Consider the following 18110-nt stretch of genomic DNA (forward strand, 5'->3'; position numbering starts at 1 on the left):
AGTTGCTGATGACCTGGGCCATCTGCCTGAACCAATGAGGAGAGAGGAGAGGGCTGCGGGAGCTCTAATTGGTGGAAACAAGGCAGGACGGGGACTCTCCACAGCCTATGAGCTGCCGGGCTTTTTCGAGCCAGCCAAAGCCCTTCATGAAGACAGGGCACCCCAGGCAGCTTTCAGGTCAAGGACTTGGTCACTGACAGGGAAACCGAGTCCCATAACACTGAGCTCCCTTACGGAGTTTATGATTAACCTCTCCATTCAAAACCTCAGTCCCGTGTCTGTCCCCTCTGACCTCAGTCCTTTGCCCACTGAACACTTCGTCAGTCAGATGATGAAGATCGCTGTGGTCGCTCATACTAACATAGTAAGATTGCTGTTATACAGATCATCACTTACAGAAAGGCTTAGGGCAAGATGAGCTCACGGATGCCTGAGCCATGGATCATCTGGCCAGAGAATCGCAAACAGGGACATCCTGACTCTCGAAACGAAGATAAGGAAATGTCACAGAAATGTCACAAGAAGATGATTAATTCCAGGTTCTTTGTTCTTCCCCTTGAAAATAGTCCTAACTCAGAGACCAAGATGGAGTGGATCTGAGACTGATTTCCTACTCCCTTGCTTGGTGGTGGTTTAGTCGCTCAGTCGTGTCCGACTCTTTGTGACCCCCTGGACTGTAGCCCACCAGACTCCTCTGTCCATGGGATTTCCCAGACAAGAATACTGGAGTGGGTTGATATTTCCTTATCCAGGGGATCTTCCTGACCCAGGGATCAAACCTGGATCTCCTACCTTGCAGGCAGATTCTTTACTGACTGAGCCACCACAGAAGCCCTTGCTGCAAATAAATGCTGATGTTGCGGCAAACACGTGCTGTCAGAGTTTGGCTTTCTGCACCGTGGGCCTTGCTCTAGAACAGCATCAAAAACTGCTGTAGCGCTGGCCTCCTCCTCCCACCCTTTGCCGGCGCTCACTGCATTTTCAAGGGAGTCTCGTAGACAGGAGTCCCTGTGTCCACATCTGGGTGATGAGGCAAGGAGCATCCAAGACTGTTTCCAGAGGAAAGGAATGGAAAGGTTTGGCAAAGGCAGGAGGTGACTTTGTGAAAGGAAAACTTCCAGTCGTTTGGAACCGGGCTTTTCTGATCGTCCTCAAACGTCCAGGTGCTCAGGAGTCCTGAGGCACCGAACTCTCACTTCCCGAGCAGCCAGCTCCCCCAGTTACTGTCGCACGGGGATTCCGCACTCGTCCTCTGGACTGGGGGTAGATGAGGCTGCAGGCCCGGCTCTTGGATCTTCCAGGCGTCTGTTTCGTCACGTGTGCAAAGAGAAGAGCTGTGATGGCCGAGGGCTCCTACTTGGAATTTCTCTAGATTTGGGGCAGAGTTGGGCGGTGTGGTCTGAACACTGATGGGCTGCCGTGGGAAGCCAGCTTTGGGGCTGAGGGTGTTTCAAGGACTCCTGGGACTTCCCGATGGTCCAGAGGCTAAGGGTCTGTGCTCCCAGTGCTGGGGGCCCAGGTTCCCTCTCTCCTCAAGGAACTAGACCTCGCCTGTCACAACTAAGAGCTCACATGCCACAGCTGAAAGGTCCCGCTTGCCTCAAGTAAGATCTGGCGCAGCCAAACACAGAGATGTTTGTTAAAAAAAATAAAGAAATAAAAATAAAGAGCTCGAACTTCCCTGGTGGTACAGTGGATGAGACTCTGCCTGCCAACGCAGAGGACGTGAGTTTGATCCCCGGTCTGGGAAGATCCCACCTGCCACAGAGCACCCGCTCCTGTGACTCACAGCCAGTGACCCTGCGCTCTTGGAGCCCGGGGATCCCACCTCCTGAGCCCCGAGCCACGACTGCTGGAGCCTGTGCTGCTAGAGCCGGCGCTCCACAGCAGGAGGAGACGCCGCAGTGAGACGCCCGGGAACTGCAACTAGGGAAAGCCTGCGCACAGCAACCAAGACCCAGAGCCGCCAAGTCAATAACTAAATACGTTTAAAAAAATAAATAAATGAAAATCAGGGGCTTCAAAGAGCTCAGAGAAGCCCTGGGGGCGGGCGGGGGGAGGCGGTGAATTCCGAAACCGCTGTCAAGTTGGTGGGGACCAGGGAGAAGCCAGGCTCGCGAAGCTCTGTGCCTCAGGCTGGGACGGCGCTCGGCTGCAGCTGGCCAGACCCGCGCAGCCCTGACTCCGCCCCCGTCGTCTGCGCAGGTGGGACGCCGAGTGGCCCAGGGCCTTCAGGAGCACGGGCCTGCCTGCCGCAAGCCGGCGTCCTGCCCGCTCCGCCGTCGGGTGGCTCCTAGTTGGGCCGCGCGTTGCCCGCCTCAGGAGCAGCGTGGTTCTTCCGCTGCGCACCACCGCCGGTTTTTGTTCTCTCTGCGGCCCTAGTTTAATATTAATACTGACTCACAACATTAGACGCCTAACTGCGGACACAGTTTCTCCTTAGAGACCGACAGTAATGGTTTAGAATGTGTTGCTAGGAAGACGTGAATTCTTTCCTAAATAATTACGCCTCGGGTGAGTTGCGTAGGTTACAGTAATTAAGGAAACGCCTGCGTTACTGAGTTACTGATCATTAACGCAGAGTGTACTCTCCCTCTCTCTACCCTAGATTGACTTTGTCATCATATCCCTGAAAAATGTTAATAGAAAGATGTATATTTAATAGGCACCTATTAAGGATGTCATTTGACTTTCTGTTCGCCGCTTTAAACCACTTTCAACGCCAGTGCTTTTCTAAATTACAATTTTTGAGGCAAAGACTAGGGAAATAATTCACCTATTTTTTGCAAAGTACTTTGTTCACAATATTTTGCAGGCGAATTTTAACCTTATGAAGCTCCCACCCCCATCAGATGTTTTGTGTCAAACGTAGCATTCCACATTTGTTCTGTACGTGTTCAAGTGGGCTCTGCAGAGCCCTGGGTCCGGCACCTAAGTGCTGTAGACACTCAGCATAAACACTTGACTATTTTCGCTTTTGTTTACCTTGGAGAGCTCTTTCATTCTCAGGGTTGAAACCTTGGAGAGCTCATCCTTTTTCAAGGTTTTCAACTCCATGCAGACGTTTCCAGTCCTGTAGACCCCAGGGCCCACATCCCCACTCGGGTCTCCTGTCATCTGAAACTAAACTCCACCTCTGGGCTGGCCTTGGTCTGGGATGTTGTGTCTTTGGCTGGTCCTTGAACTGTGGGGTGGGGATGGCTGTGGGGAGAGACAGGGGATGAGTTCTAGGTAGGGAAGCGGCTAATTAGGAATAAAAGGGGTGTGGTGGAACCACTGAGTGGCTCCTGTGGGCTGGGGGATAGGAGAGAATTAAGGACGGTGACCCTCGTATTCCCCTGATGGTCAGTGGAGTGGCATTAGTGAGCAGAATCGACCAGAAGGACAGTGAAGTCAGGGGGTCAGCCCAGAGACTGCCTGACTGTTGCAAGTATAACTTAATGAGAGTATTGATGGAAATGACAGGCCATTTCCACCTTTATGAATCAAAGGGTCATGGACCCTTTGAGAATATAACAAAAACCATGGGTGATTCCCAGAAAAATATTCACACATGTACCAAGTGTGATGTGTGATCTTGGAGAGCTGGTTCATGGATTCCAGTGGGTGATGCGGGATCCCCAAAGAATACAGGAATGTTTGCAGTGTAATTGGTCAGAGTCAGTAGGGAGACTCTGGGAAAGAAGGAAACACATTTTCAGACAACGGGACAGGTGAGTGAGGTGTGCTCGGGACACCTGGACACCTGTCTGGGGCTGTAAGGAAAGGCCGGGCAGCCTGGCTGGAGGCGAAGACCTGAGTCATTTGATTCAATTGCAGAGTTTACATTTTAAGAATGAACGGGTTCCCTGAATTAACCATAAGCAGAAAGTAATCGAGTATTTCCCAATATAAATGCTAGAGGCAATATTTATGCAGATGATCCTCCTAGAGGAGTTTGCGATCGCTGTGATAAAAGCCACACGCAAAGAAATAGACACTACGTGAATCCTTACGGAAGTGCGTTCATTCATATTCATTATGAAGCTTAAAAATCAAATGTAAGATGCAGGCTAAAGATGAGGATAAAAGCTGACCATCTAAAACCGCAGCTACTAAGACGAGCTTAAGGTGAGCGGGCGCATCAAGAGGTCTCAGACTGTCAATGCTGCTTTCAGTGTCTGCAAGGGAAGGGGCGGCAGGTCAGCGCAGCAGGCCTCTGCCGTCCCGGCTTCTCTGCCGACGTCACCCCCAGCTGCTGGGGCAGCAGCGTCTTTTGACCCCGTCTCCTGCAGTCCAGGTGGGGGCATTTGGGGGACTGATCTCTTGGGAGCAGACGTGTAGCAGTAAGCTGCTCTCCCAGAAGAGATAAGTGGAAATGATGTGGTTAGTTCCCCAAGTATCCAGGGCTGCTGTCCACCTCTGCATCACAACTCTGACACTTGGTTGGGGGAATTCACCACTTCTCCTAACTGGGGCCAAAGTGACTCGCCCGTCTCGGAGACTGAGGGTGGGCCATATCCCTGAATCTTCCCTCGGTCACCCTCCCAGGCTGTTCCCACCTTCTCGCAGGGTCTGGAGGTCACCAGGCGGGCTGTGCAGGGCCCTGCGTGGGTCTAGGGTGCGGCTGACCACAGTATATCCACAAGTCACCCGAGCTGGAGATGAAAGAGTTATGACTTTCTAGGAACCTTTTACCTCCGTTCACTGCAACCTATGCTGGGTCTCTTCGTCCAGGCTCTTCAGATAACCCTAAAGCAGAGCCTTTAAAATGAATTTCCTGGGCACTTCTGGGCAGGGATTTACTCACCAAAATACTCACCACTTTCCAGGGGCTGCGTTGCTTTCAGGACCACTTTGGTGGTTATGGCACAGAAAGTCTAATAGCTCTTCTGCTCCTCAGAGCTCGCAACACCTGGGTCCTGTGGCTTACTTGTTTTTACAGCGCTTGTCTCTGACCAGAGAACACTGAATGACAAGAGAGGAGACTCAAGCCAGGGCTCCAGGGTCTGGTCCTGTTCGTGGTGAGCCATCTTATCGGAGGAACTGTAACTGTACAACCTTCATTTGAAAAGACCCTGATGCTGGGAGGGATTGAGGGCGGGAGGAGAAGGGACGACGGAGGCTGAGACGGTTGGAGGGCATCACTGACTCGATGGACACGAGTTTGAGCAAGCTCCGGGAGTTGGTGATGGGCAGGGAGGCCTGGCGTGCTGCAGTCCATGGGGTCGCAAAGAATTGGACACAACTCACACAACTCACACAACACAATGGCTGGACTGAACTGAACTGAACTGAATGTTTGGAGTGACGACTCTAAGATACATAGCATCCCGCTTTACTGAGGACGGGATCAGGCAAGAAATCCACCAGGTCTTACAAACGTTATTTACAAGAGTTGACGTAGGGCTTCCCTGGTGGTCCAGTGAGTAAGAGTCTGCCTTGCAATGTATGGTACGCTGGTTCCGTCTCTCGGTTGGGAAGGTCCTGCACGTGGTGGGGCAACTAAGCCCGTGAGCCACGACACACGAGCCTGCGCTTTGGAGCCTGTGAGCCATGGCCGCTGACGGCTTCGTGCCCGAGAGCCTGTGCTTTGCGAAAAGAGAAGCTCCTGCCACGAGAAGTCCGGTAACCAGAGAGTCGCCCCTGTGGTCCCCAATGAGAGCACGCCCCTGTCAGCAACGAAGACCCAGAGCAGCCAAAAGACACATTTATAATAGATATATATTTTAAAAAGAATTGATATAAAATAAGATTTCCTTCTTGACTCTCAAAAGCAAAATTTCCTGAACTGCCTTGCTCTTCTCAGCTGAAGGAAGCAGGGCCCGCATGGTGCAGACCTGTCCCGGGTAAGGAACTCCAGGAGGGGCTGATACAGGCCTTATCAAATGGCTGGTTCAAATCAAGGAGGAGGTTGAAGACAGTGTGACGATCAGAGAGGCCACCCTGAGCGTCCGGTGTAAGGGTGCGTATTCTGCTCAGTCACTCAGTTGTGTCTGACTCTCTGTGACCCCCTGGACTGTAGCCTGCCAGGCGCCCCTGTCCATGGGATTCTCCGGGCAAGAACACTGGAGTAGGTTGCCCTGGCCACCTCCAGGGGATCTTCCCCACCCAGGGATCGAACCTGGGTCAGGAAAGGTTGTAAGCAGGGAACAGGACTGGGGAAAAGAAACGGGTCACGAGACTTCCCTGGCAGCCCAGTGGTTAAGACGTTACACTCCCAATGCAGGGGGCATGGGTTCAGTCCCTAGCTGGGAAACTGAGAGCCTGAATGTAGCAGAGCACAGCCTTAAGAAAAGCGGCGGACGGTGGGGCGGGAGGTGGCCAGGCCAGGTGGATGCTTGTATGCCAGACAGTGACTGGGGACCAGCCGGGTGCCCAAGGAGGCAATGGCTTCGCAGGGACACCTGTTCTAATTGGAGGTGACCAAAGGACTGAGGGAAGATTCACCAGCTAAGAGATGCCAGAACAGAATGAGGAAAATTCTAGAAAACGGAGGTTATGTTTTTGAGACAGGAATAAAATTTTTAAAACTAGAGCTTGAAGTCTCTTGTGTGAGTTGGATCTTTGCATCAGGTAGCCAGAGTATTGAAGCTTGAGCTTCAGCATCAGTCCTTCCAATGAATATTCAGGACTGATTTCCTTTAGGATTGATTGGTTTGATCTCCTTGCAGTCCAAGAGACTCTCAAGAGTCTTCTCCAGCACCACAGTTCAAAAGCATCAATTCTTCGATGCTCAGCTTTCTTTATAGTCCAACTCTCACATCTATACATGACCACTGGAAAAACCATAGCCTTGACTAGACGGACCTTTGTTGGCAAAGTAATGTCTCTGCTTTTGAATATGCTACCTAGGTTGGTCATAACTTTCCTTCCAAGGAGCAAGCGTCTTTTAATTTCATGGCTGCAATCAGCATCTGCAGTGATTTTGGAGCCCAAAAAATAAAGTCTGACACTGTTTCCACTGTTTCCCCATCTAGTTGCCATGAAGTGATGGGACCAGATGGGACCAGATCTTCGTTTTCTGAATGTTGAGTTTTAAGCCAACTTTTTCACTCTCCTCTTTCACCTTCATCAAGAGGCTCTTTAGTTCCTCTTTGCTTTCTGTCATAAGGGTGGTGTCATCTGCATATCTGAGGTTATTGATATTTCTGCCAGCAATCTTGATTCCAGCTTGTGCTTCATCCAGCCCAGCGTTTCTCATGATGTACTCGGCATAAGTTAAATAAGTAGGGTGACAATATACAGCCTTGATGTACTCCTTTTCCTATTTGGAACCGGTCTGTTGTTCCATGTCTGGTTCTAACTTTGCTTCTTCACCTGCATACAGATTTCTCAGGAGGCCAGTAAGATTGTCCCATATTCCCATCTCTTGAAGAATTTTCCACAGTTTGTTGTGATCCACACAGTCAAAGGCTTTAGCACATAGTCAATGAAGCCCTAGAAGATGCTTTTCTGGAACTCTCTTGCTTTTTTGATGATCCAGTGGATGTTGGCAATTTAATCTCTGGTTCCTCTGCCTTTTCTAAATCCAGCTTGAACATCTGGAAGTTCTCGGTTCATGTACTATTTAAGCCTGGCTTGGATAATTTTGAACATTATTTTGCTAGCATGTGAGATGAGTGCAATTGTACAGTAGTTTGAGCATTATTTGGCGTTGCCTTTCTTTGGGATTGCCTTTCTTTGGGATTGGAATGAAAACTGACCTTTTCCAGTCCTCTGGCCACTGCTGAGTTTTCCAAATTTGCTGGCATATTGAGTGCAACACTTTCACAGCATCATCTTTTAGGATTTGAAATAGCTCAACTGGAATTCCATCACCTCCACTCGCTTTGTTTGTAGTGATGCTTCCTAAGGCCCACTTGACTTCTCATTCCAGGATGTCTGGCTCTAGGTGAGTGATCACACCATCGTGATTATCTGGGTTGTGAAAATCTTTTTTGTACAGTTCTTCTGTGTATTCTTGCCGCCTCTTCTTAATCTCTTCTGCTTCTGTTAGGCCTACACCATTTCTGTCCTTTATCGAGCCCACCTTTGCATGAAATGTTCCCTTGGTATCTCTAGTTTTCTTGCAGAGATCTCTGTGTGCCGTGCTTAGTCGCTCAGTCCTGTCTGACTCTGTGACCCCACGGGCTGTAGCCCGCCAGGCTCCTCTGTCCATGGGGATTCTCCAGGCCAGAATGGAGTGGGTTCCCATGCCCTCCTCCAGGGGATCTTCCCAATCCAGGGATCGAACCCAGGTCTCCTGTGTTGCAGGCGGATTCTTCACTGTCTGAGACATCGGGGAAGCCCCAAAGACATCTCTAGTGAAGGTTTATTGGCGTGAGCTGACCCACAGCGGCCCCCTCGTCTCGTGCACAGGCTTCCTCCTGGTGTTTCGTGTGGTTTGGCCTCAGGTTGCCTGAGTAACCGAGGGCAGCGCGGCCTTGTGGGTACTCATGGTGTGTGCAGCGCCTTGTCATCAGGCCCATTTTTTCTGAGGCATTAACAGGTCTGTCCTTCCTGCCTGTGTTCCTCCTTTTGAAGTGGACCCTTCACCCCAGATGAAGAGCTTCCCTTTCTATTGGCACATGCGAAGTTCCTGTGGGTTTGAGAAGCCTGTGTGAGTGGGTCAAGGTGGCTGAGGAGGCTGGGCCCTGTGGTTGTGGGTCCGTCGGGGACGTGGCTTGCTGGGGCTCCGTCTGGACTCCCACCGAGCCCGTCTGCTGCTTCTGTCACCTTGCCAACAGCTTCTCTGGGTTCCCCACTGGGCATCTCAGTCTTCTGTGATCACGGGAGCCTCTCCTCCCTGTGAGTTTCCTCGCTGGGGCCATGTTCTACACGGATGCTCCTCCTGGCAATGACACAGAACTTTCAAGAGACTAAAGAAAAAAAAAAAAACAAGCGCAGCTCTGGGGGAGTGTCCTCTCTGTGTCCTGTCCCCTCAGCTGCTGGAGCCCAGGGCGGTGCTCACTGAAAGAAACACGGCGAGAAGTCAAATGCACGGTCACGGCCAGGTGTTGGTATAGAGCGCAGCCATCGCTCCCAGCAGCTCCTAACACTGATAAGAAGATACGACGTGTCGGGACTTTCAAAATCTCGGCTGCCACTTGCTCATACACTGGAGCCTAGAAATTCTTGCTTTTTAGTATTGTGGACAACAATGGTTTGTCATGAATGTTTGCAGTGACTCAAGCGTGGGAGATCAGGCTTTCCTGAACCTTCTGTTTCTCAAAGGCTCACTTCGGCAAGGTCATTCACAAGCCGACCAACACGGAGTTCAGTGTTCCTGGCTGGCATATTAAGGATGTTAATTTAGTCTTCTGTCTGTATTACATAATCCCATTTAAAAGGAAAACTCCCCTAGTACCTTTCATCTGATTGCTCAGGGTCTCATGCTGTGATGTATAAAGTTTTACAGTAATTGAAAAATCAGTGAACAACACCCCAGGCAGTAAATAAATCACAAACTTCATTAATTCAAAACACTAAATGTCAACTTGTAGAACACTATAGCGCAGTGTAAAATAACATTACCTAAAGTGTAAGAATGGGAAGGGGGGAATTAATTTTATTTTAATTTTTAATGCACTTTCGACTGCTCAAAAGATATTAAACATTAACATAATTCAGTATATATGCTGGCATTTATTAAACCACTGATTCATGAACAAATTAAGCAACATATATTTTTTTAAGTATTAAAGATTCAATAGTGATAATTAACTTGAATGTCAAAGTGGAAAACATTATCAGCACATTCTGCAGAACTCCCCAAAGACTATGCAACCCATATGCTGAAGGATTGTGAAAGGCTGCGATCAGCTACTTGATAATCGCAAGAGAGGTTGAAACACATGCTTTCGCTTGTTCCAGTACATCAGTTACTTACATATTTGAGGAGGGTAAAAATCAGGACATGAATTTCTATCCTTGATGCCACCTTTCAACCTAACAGAGAAAGAACTGCTTCTTCTGTTTCGGCAAAGCAAGCTGCATTGTGGAGGCTACAACATAACCATCAACCATGCGGGAGCCACACTGGAGCTCTGCTTAGTCTGCAGGGCCGTCCCACGAGCTGACATTTCCTGGCTGAGGTCTTTGAATTTGAGGGACCTTCCTTGAATTTTGGTTCTTTAAGTACAAAAACTACCTCAAAATTAGCAGCAAACTGGGTGATTTTTTCACTAAAAGGAAAGAATTGTCACTCTGGGGACTTAATTAGTGGATAAACCAAACAGGGATTAAACTAACATACACTGCTATGTTGGCTCTTTGTCCTGGTTGTGAGAGTGAATTTATTTGTGAAACTCCATTTAGTCGGTGTTGGAATTGTGCATGGGAATCCATGTTACTAAAAAAAGAATCTACTGTCTTTGAAGTTTGTCAGTATATTTGTCTATTCTAACAGGGCTTTTTGGTTTAAACTGTTTAGTTTGACAGGCTACAGTAATCAAATTAACCAAATGATTTCCAGTGTCAACTAAACACACCTATAAGTTCCATTGGTTAACTAAGTTTTTAAAGATTAACTTATTTTTCGCTGCACTAGGTCTCCATTGCTGCACAAAGGCTTTCTCTAGTCGCAGCCAGCAGGGCTACTCGCGAGTTTTGGTCCTTCTCGTGTTGCGGAGCAGACTCTAGGCTCGCAGGCTTCAGTGACTGCGGCCTGTGGGCCCGGTAGGTACAGCCCACGGGCGCAGCTGTTCCGAGGCGTATGGGGTCTGCCCGGATCAGGGATCAACCCTGAGTCCCCTGCATTGACAGGCAGACTCCCCACCACTGGACCACCAGGCAAGCCCTAATGAACTCTTTCTATGTTCATAATTTTTCTGCAAATGAATCACTTCCACTCAAGGTTGTAATCTGCCTCACATCAGTGACCTCCGTGTGCGTGCACCCTGTAGAGTCACTTCAGCTCACAATTCGAAATTATTTATGCAAAACATTAGCAATCAGAATTTGCCATTTCTTTAAATAATCCTGGGAGAAATAAATTTAGGACTGATCTGTTCTTTCGAAAATAACTTTTTTTCTCCTTTATCATAAAGGTTAAGATATTCATTATATATTATTCATAAAAATATAAAATTGAATATGTATTTTTTCAGAACTCCACTCTCCAGATGTCACTTTATTTACCTTGGCGTGCATAAGCTTTATTTTTCAAATACACGCAGATATTTTTGCACAAGTGTGATCATACTATGCCTATTGTTTTAAAACTTGTTAAGGAACAAGTTCTGGGGATTCCCTGGCGGCCCAGTGGTTAAGACTTCCAGGTTTCACTGCCGAGGGTTTTGCTTCAATCCCTCGTTGGGAACCTAAGATCCTACAAGCTGCAGGGTGTGGCCCCAAAAAAACACAAAAAACAACAACCATGTCATATATCATGGCAGCTTTCCATGTTAATAAATATAAACTGACTTCATGACTTCTGCAGCTGTGTAATATTTTACTTTCTGTACCATTAGGTTCTTTCCACTTTTTCACTGTTTGGCTCAGATGGTGAAGAATCCGCCTGCAATGCAGGAGACCCGAGTTCAATCTCTGGGTGAAGATCCCCTGGAGAAGAGCATGGCAACCCACTCCGGTATTCTTGCCTGGACAGCCCATGGGGCACAAAGAGTCAGAGGCAACACCTTCACACTTTTCAAATCCATATGTTGAAGTCTTAACCCTCAATATGACTGTATTTGGAAACAGGGCTTTAAGAGTAATTCAGATTAAATAAGGGTGGAGCCTTAATCTAATGACTGGTGTCCTTGTAGGAAGAGGAGACAATGTCGGAGCAAAGCCACTTGAGGACAGGGAGAAGGTGGCTGTCTGCGGGCCCAGGAGGTCTCTAGAGAAAGCTGCCCTGCTGCAACCATGACCTGAAGCATACATTAGATAAATTATGATATATTTCTTGAAAAGGGCTAGTTCAGAAATACTCCCTTCAGCATCTCCTCTTCTCATCAACCTGCCTCTATTTTCTTTTCTCCTTTTATTCTTTTACACGTATTACCAAATTCCCATCTAGAAGATTTCTACCAAGGTATCTTACCACCATCAGCACATAATAATGTCTGCTTTCTGCACAGACTGATATTTTCAGGCTTAGTATCTTCACCATCATTTATTGAGATGACATTTGCATTTCTTTGACTATTAATAAGAACACTCTCTTCCCACGATTATTCGCAAAGCTTCTTTTTGTGAATTGCATTTTCATTTTCCCATTTTATCAGGGAAGTCACATTTTTCTTATTCATTTATAAGAGCTCTTCATATGTCTTAAAGACATTAGTCCAGAGGACCTAGGCTTTGTTTTGTCTTGTTGGGTACACCACGAGGCTTGTGGGATGTTAGTTCCCCAAATAGGGATCAGATCCCAGCCCCTGCAGTAGAAGCATGGAGTCCAAACCACTGGACTGCGGAAGAATTCCCTTAACGTAGGTTGCTTTCTGTTTTGTTGTTGTTTTAATTTTTACCTTTGTTTTTGACAGTTTTCTATAATTCAGAAGTTTAAAATTTTAACCTAACCGAAAATCTGTGAGCGTTTTCCTTTTAGAATTTCCAACTTCAGTGTCATGTTTGGAAAGATCTCATTTGACTCAAGATTCTTTAAATACTGTTTTCTTATAGTTTTTCATGTGCTTTAAAAATACTTAATCTTTGATCCAACTAGAATTTGTCAATAAGAAAAACTATGGATACGATATAATTTTCCCTCCAAATTAAAATTTATTTCCGATCGTTTATTGAATAACCCATACTCTCTTCCCTGATTTGGAGTACCATACTTAGACCAAATACTGTTTCTGTGCTCTACTCTACTCTGTCTACGTAGTTTTAAACCAGCGTTTACCATTTAATTTACAATGGATTATTGTAGACTTATGTGGACTTTTGTGATTATTGTGGATCATTTTAAATGGGCACGTTTACTTGAGTATTTTCATTTAAATGGCATTCTCAGGTCCTATTACAAGGTTAAAAACAAGAGTCTGAATGGGATGAAGAAGGGTCTTTAATTTCATCTCTGCTGCAGTTATACTGAAGAAATCTCTTTCATTGTCCTACTGTGTCATCTTATGAGCATTATCTATCTGCTAAGTTTTGTGTTCCCCTTCTGAATTATGAGATCCTTGAAGGCATCTTGAATGATATTTCTCTCACTTGGAATGAAAGTTTATCATCAGCATAGAGCATAGTACTTAGCATGCAGTTAAAAGATATTCTTGCTTTTTATTTTTATTTTTTAAAGAAAAAACACGGAGTTATTTTTTGTTCTCCATTTTTTGGTAACTTTTTCATTTCTTTCAGTTGGGTTGTTTTTTTTTTTGTATTGAAATATCATTTCAATATGAACTCCGAATTCTCATAAATTATTTGTAACACAAACATCTATTTGTAAATTTTTTGTAAAACTATGATGTGAATTAGAGCATCTTTGCTTAATAAGCCTACTTTAAGTGACCCTATTCCAACAGATATTATTAAACTCATTACATTCTGTAATCAACCATGAATATTCATTGGAAGGACTGATGGTGAGGCTGAAGCTCTAATACTTTGGCCACCTGATGTGAAGAGCTGACTTAATGGAAAAGACCCTGATGCTGGGAAAGATTGAAGGTGGGAGGAGAAGGGGACGACAGAGGATGAGATGGTTGGATGGCGTAACTGACTCTGTGGATGTGAGTTTGAGCAAACTCCGGGAGATAGTGAAGGACAGGAAAGTCAGGCACTACAGTCTATGAGGTCACAAAGAGTCAGACAGACTTAGCGACTAAGCAACAACAGGTGTGGCTGGGGCCACCGTGAGTAACAAGAATCACTCAGGAAATTCCAAGGGTTAGTGTTTACCACTGAGATAGGATCAGAAACAAGGATCGGGCAAATTCTTTACTGTACAACACACAGCATCAGGGCTCTTTAGAACCTGTCTCCAGCCTCACTTTACTGCAGCCGCACACCCTGGGTGACGGTCCTTGAACATACCTTTTTTTTTTTCCTTTCTCTAGTTGCAGATCTCAGGCTTAGTTGCTCTGAGGTAATGGGATCTCAGTTGCCCAATCAGGGATCGCACCATGTCCCCTAGTTGGAAGGTGGATTCTTAACCACCAGACCACCAGGGAAGACCCACCTTGGTTCTAAGCCCAGGTTTTAGAACCTGGACGTCTGCACATACTGTTTCCTCCGCCTACATGTGCTTTCTCCTTTGTCTAGCCAGTGAGCTCCTTATTTGTCAAGACCTAGGTGAGCAGCCTTCCCAGGCAGAGTTAATCCCCGCCTCCCCAGAACGGCTAGCACTCCCTGTTTATTTATAGATTATCTCTGCCCTTTGCTCCTTGAGATGTCTGTAGATACTGTTGGCATGTCATGTAGTCACCGCTGAGGGAATGTTCCATGGAGTTTTGCCTACGTTATTTGAAGTTCTACTTGTCTTTTTAGAAAGTGTCCTTTCGTCCTCCTTGGCTTCCATCTTGGCCACCTCACTACTCATGTTCCAGCACGTTACCCAGAGCTCAGCTTCTCTGTACACTGATGCTGAACTGAATCTTGGAGACAGTTTTGGGTGAGGGAGGAAAGGACAGCTTGATTACTTAACCAGGCAAAGGGGGACATGGCGGGCTCCTGCCTCCAAAAACTATGCTTCCCTGGTGGTTCAGATGGTGAAGAATCCGCCTGCGATGCAGAAGACTCGGGTTTTATTTCTGGGTTGGGAAGGTCCCCTGAGAAGGAAATGGCAGCTCACTCCAGTATGCTTGCCTAGAGAATCCCATGGACAGACCGTGGGGTCACAAAGAGTCCACAGGACTAAGTGACTCACACACACAGACCAACCCATGAGGATTTGATGAGAAGTTTTAGAACAATGGTTCCAGGGTTGGGTTGCTGACAAGATTAGGGGGTGAGCAGGTTTATAATCCCTTAATCTTATCTCAGGGCTTCCCTGATGGCTCAGCCTGCAATAAAGAATCTGCCAGCAACATGGGAGACCTCGGTTCGATCCCTTGGTTGGGAAGATCCCCTGGAGAAGCAAATGGCTACCCACTCCAGTATTCTGGCCTGGAGAATCCCATGGACTATACAGTCCATGGGGTCGCAAACAGTCAGACACAATGAATGAGTGACTTTCACTTTCTTTCTTCTCAATCTCATCTCGAATGATTGGTCTCTTAATCTGCTGAGCTCCTCTGGTCCCTTTAATCTTGTTCAGGTGGTTTCTTGGCTGCTGCTGCTGCTGCTGAGTCGATTCAGTCGTGTCCGACTCTGCGTGACCCCATAGACGTCAGCCCATCAGGCTCCCCCGTCCCTGGGATTCTCCAGGCAAGAACACTGGAGTTGGTTGCCATTTCCTTCTCCAGTGCATGAAAATGAAAAGTGAAAGTGAAGTTGCTCAGTCATGTCCGACTCTTCTCGACCCCATGGACTGCAGCCCACCAGGCTCCTCCGTCCATGGGATTTTCCAGGCAAGAGTCCTGGAGTGGGTCGCCATTGCCTTCTCCAGGGTTTCTTGGCTGCTCCTCCCTTTATTAGCAACTGTTTGAAAACCTTTGGAATTCAGGGAAGGTCAGAGAAGGCCAGGTTTCCAGCACTGTGGCAGTTCCTCATTACAAACATCCTTTTTGGCTACTGGTAGATGTTGCTCTTGTTCAGTTGCTAAGTCGTGTCTGACTTTTTTTGACCCCATGGATGCAGCATGCCAGGCTTCCATGTCCTTCACTGTCTCCCAGAGTTTGCTCAAACTCATGTCCACTGGGTCGGTGATGCCATACAACCATCTTATCCTCTGCTGCCCTCTTCTCCTTTTGTCTTCAATCTTTCCCAACATCAGGGTCTTTTCCAATGAGTTGGATCTTTGCATCACGTGGCCAAAGTATTGGAGCTTGAGCTTCAGCATCAGTCCTTCCAATGAATATTCAGGGTTATTTCCTTCAGGATTGATTGGTTTGATCTCCTTGCAGTCCAAGGGCCTCTCGAGAGTCTTTCACAGCACCACAGTTCAAAAGCACCAATTTTTCAGTGCTCAGCTTTGTTTCTAGTCCAAACCTCACATCTGTACACAACTATTGGGAAAACCACAGCTTTGACTCTGTGGACTCTTGTTGGCAAAGTGATGTCTCTGCTTTTTAATACACTGTCTAGATTTGTCATAGCTTTCCTTCCAAGGAGCGTGTCTTCTAATTTTATGCCTGCAGTCACCATCCACAGTGATATTGGAACCCAAGAAAATAAAATCTGTCACTGCATCATGTGCAATGCCAGGCTGGATGAATCACAATCTGGAATCAAGATTGCCAGAAGAAATATCAACAACTTCAGATATGCAGATGAATGCCACTCTAATGGCAGAAAGTGAAGAGGAACTAAAAAGCCTCTTGATGAGGGTGAAAGAGGAGAGGGAAAAGGTTGGCTTGAAACTTAACATTCAAACAACTAAGATCATGGCATCCGGTCCCATCACTTCAAGGCAAATAGAAAGGGGAAAAGTGGAAACTGGTGGATGAGCGAACACTTAAGATCTTGTGGCTGACAGTCCTGCCTGTCCTGGAAAACTCATGGGTAACACTGATGAGAAGACACAAGAAGTGAGGTTTGCTAAATATCTAGAGTAGGAAGTGGCAAGTAGAATATTTCACTGGATGAAACATTATGCATGTAATGGATTTTTATGAGGTCGGTAGTAAACAGACATGCTTATGCAGAACAGTAGGAGGAAGGGTAATCACAACTATGATGAAAAATATGCTCATTAACTCAGAGCCCAGAAACCAGAAAGGAAGAGGAAGAAAGGGCCTCTGCAGAAATACTCCAAATAGTATTTGTCATTGGGTAGTGGAAACATGGGCAATTACCCCCTACATTCTTTGTAATTTCCTGTAAAACTTTTTTTTGGATCAAGCATAGATAGCGTGCTTCAAATGCTTGGCGGGGTAGTTCCTCTCTGCACTCCTAAAAAGGTGGATGCGATTTAATTTAGATACTTTCATTTGCAACTGGAAACCACTGGAGGAAAAAAATGCACACTTTTGTTCTTTTGGAAATGAGAGGAGGCAGTGAAAAGAGAAGTGCAGAAGGGAATAAGAGGGGAACAGAAAAACCAGCCACACTTGCCCCATACTTAAAAAACAAGACACCACAAGCCTGGAGAATCACTAGGGAGAGAAAAGTCAACAGGATAAAGGAAGGTTTGAATGGAAACTTCCAATTCTTAAAAATGACACTTTCCTAGTCAAAGAAATGTACCCTGAATATTGGGGATTTAGGTATTTGCTTATTAAACATTATTTAAAAAGAATGAAAGACTTGTGCTGTTTCACTGATCCCTTTCATTATAAGTTTAATTTATAAAACATACCATTTTCTGGAAGAGCTCTACTCATAACAGACTAGAAAACTCTTTCAGGGTATCTTGGGGAGAAATCTGATGCGAAGAGGTGACTCATTTGAAAAGACCCTGATGCTGGGAAAGATTGAGGGCAGGAGGAGAAGGCGGCGACAGAGGATGAGATGGTTAGATGGCATCACCGACTCGATGGACATGGGTTTGGGTAAACTCCGGGAGTTGGTGATGGACAGGGAGGCCTGGCGTGCTGCAGTTCACGGGGTCGCAAAGAGTCGGACATGACTGAGCAACTGAACTGAACCGAACTGAACTGGGGAGAAATATTAGTTTGAGTAAGCTACCCAGGAAAATTCATATAACCTTTTAAATACGTAGTTAGAATCCCTTTTCTCCGAGGCTCTTAGGTAATGCCCTCAGCCTGACCACAGAGCCCCCTTATAGGAGAGGAAACCTGAGTGTCCTCCTAAAGACCGTTCTAAGCGCTAACATCGTTACCAAGTGTTATTGCTAACGTGTATGTGTGTGCTCGGCTGCTTCATTCGTGTCTGACTCTCTGCGACCCTGTCTCCCCCGTCATCGCTCCCGTCCTCTGAATTCCAGTGTTACTTTATACCTTCACCAGTCGGTTGTCATCTATTTTCTAACAATTTGTGTACACGTTCTACCTGGTCGGCGGCAGTGGTGGCTTAGTCGCTCAGTCGTGTCTGACTCTTTGTGACCCTGTGGACCACAGCCCGCCAGGCTCTCTGTCCATGGGAGTCTCCAGGCAAGAATTCTGGAGTGGGTTGCCATGCCTCCTCCAGGGGATCTT

The sequence above is a fragment of the Bos grunniens genome, chromosome 10 (assembly GCF_055505025.1).
Source record: "Bos grunniens cultivar Pamir isolate PY7600 chromosome 10, Bosgru_T2T1.0, whole genome shotgun sequence".
In the NCBI taxonomy this organism is placed as follows: domain Eukaryota; kingdom Metazoa; phylum Chordata; class Mammalia; order Artiodactyla; family Bovidae; genus Bos; species Bos grunniens.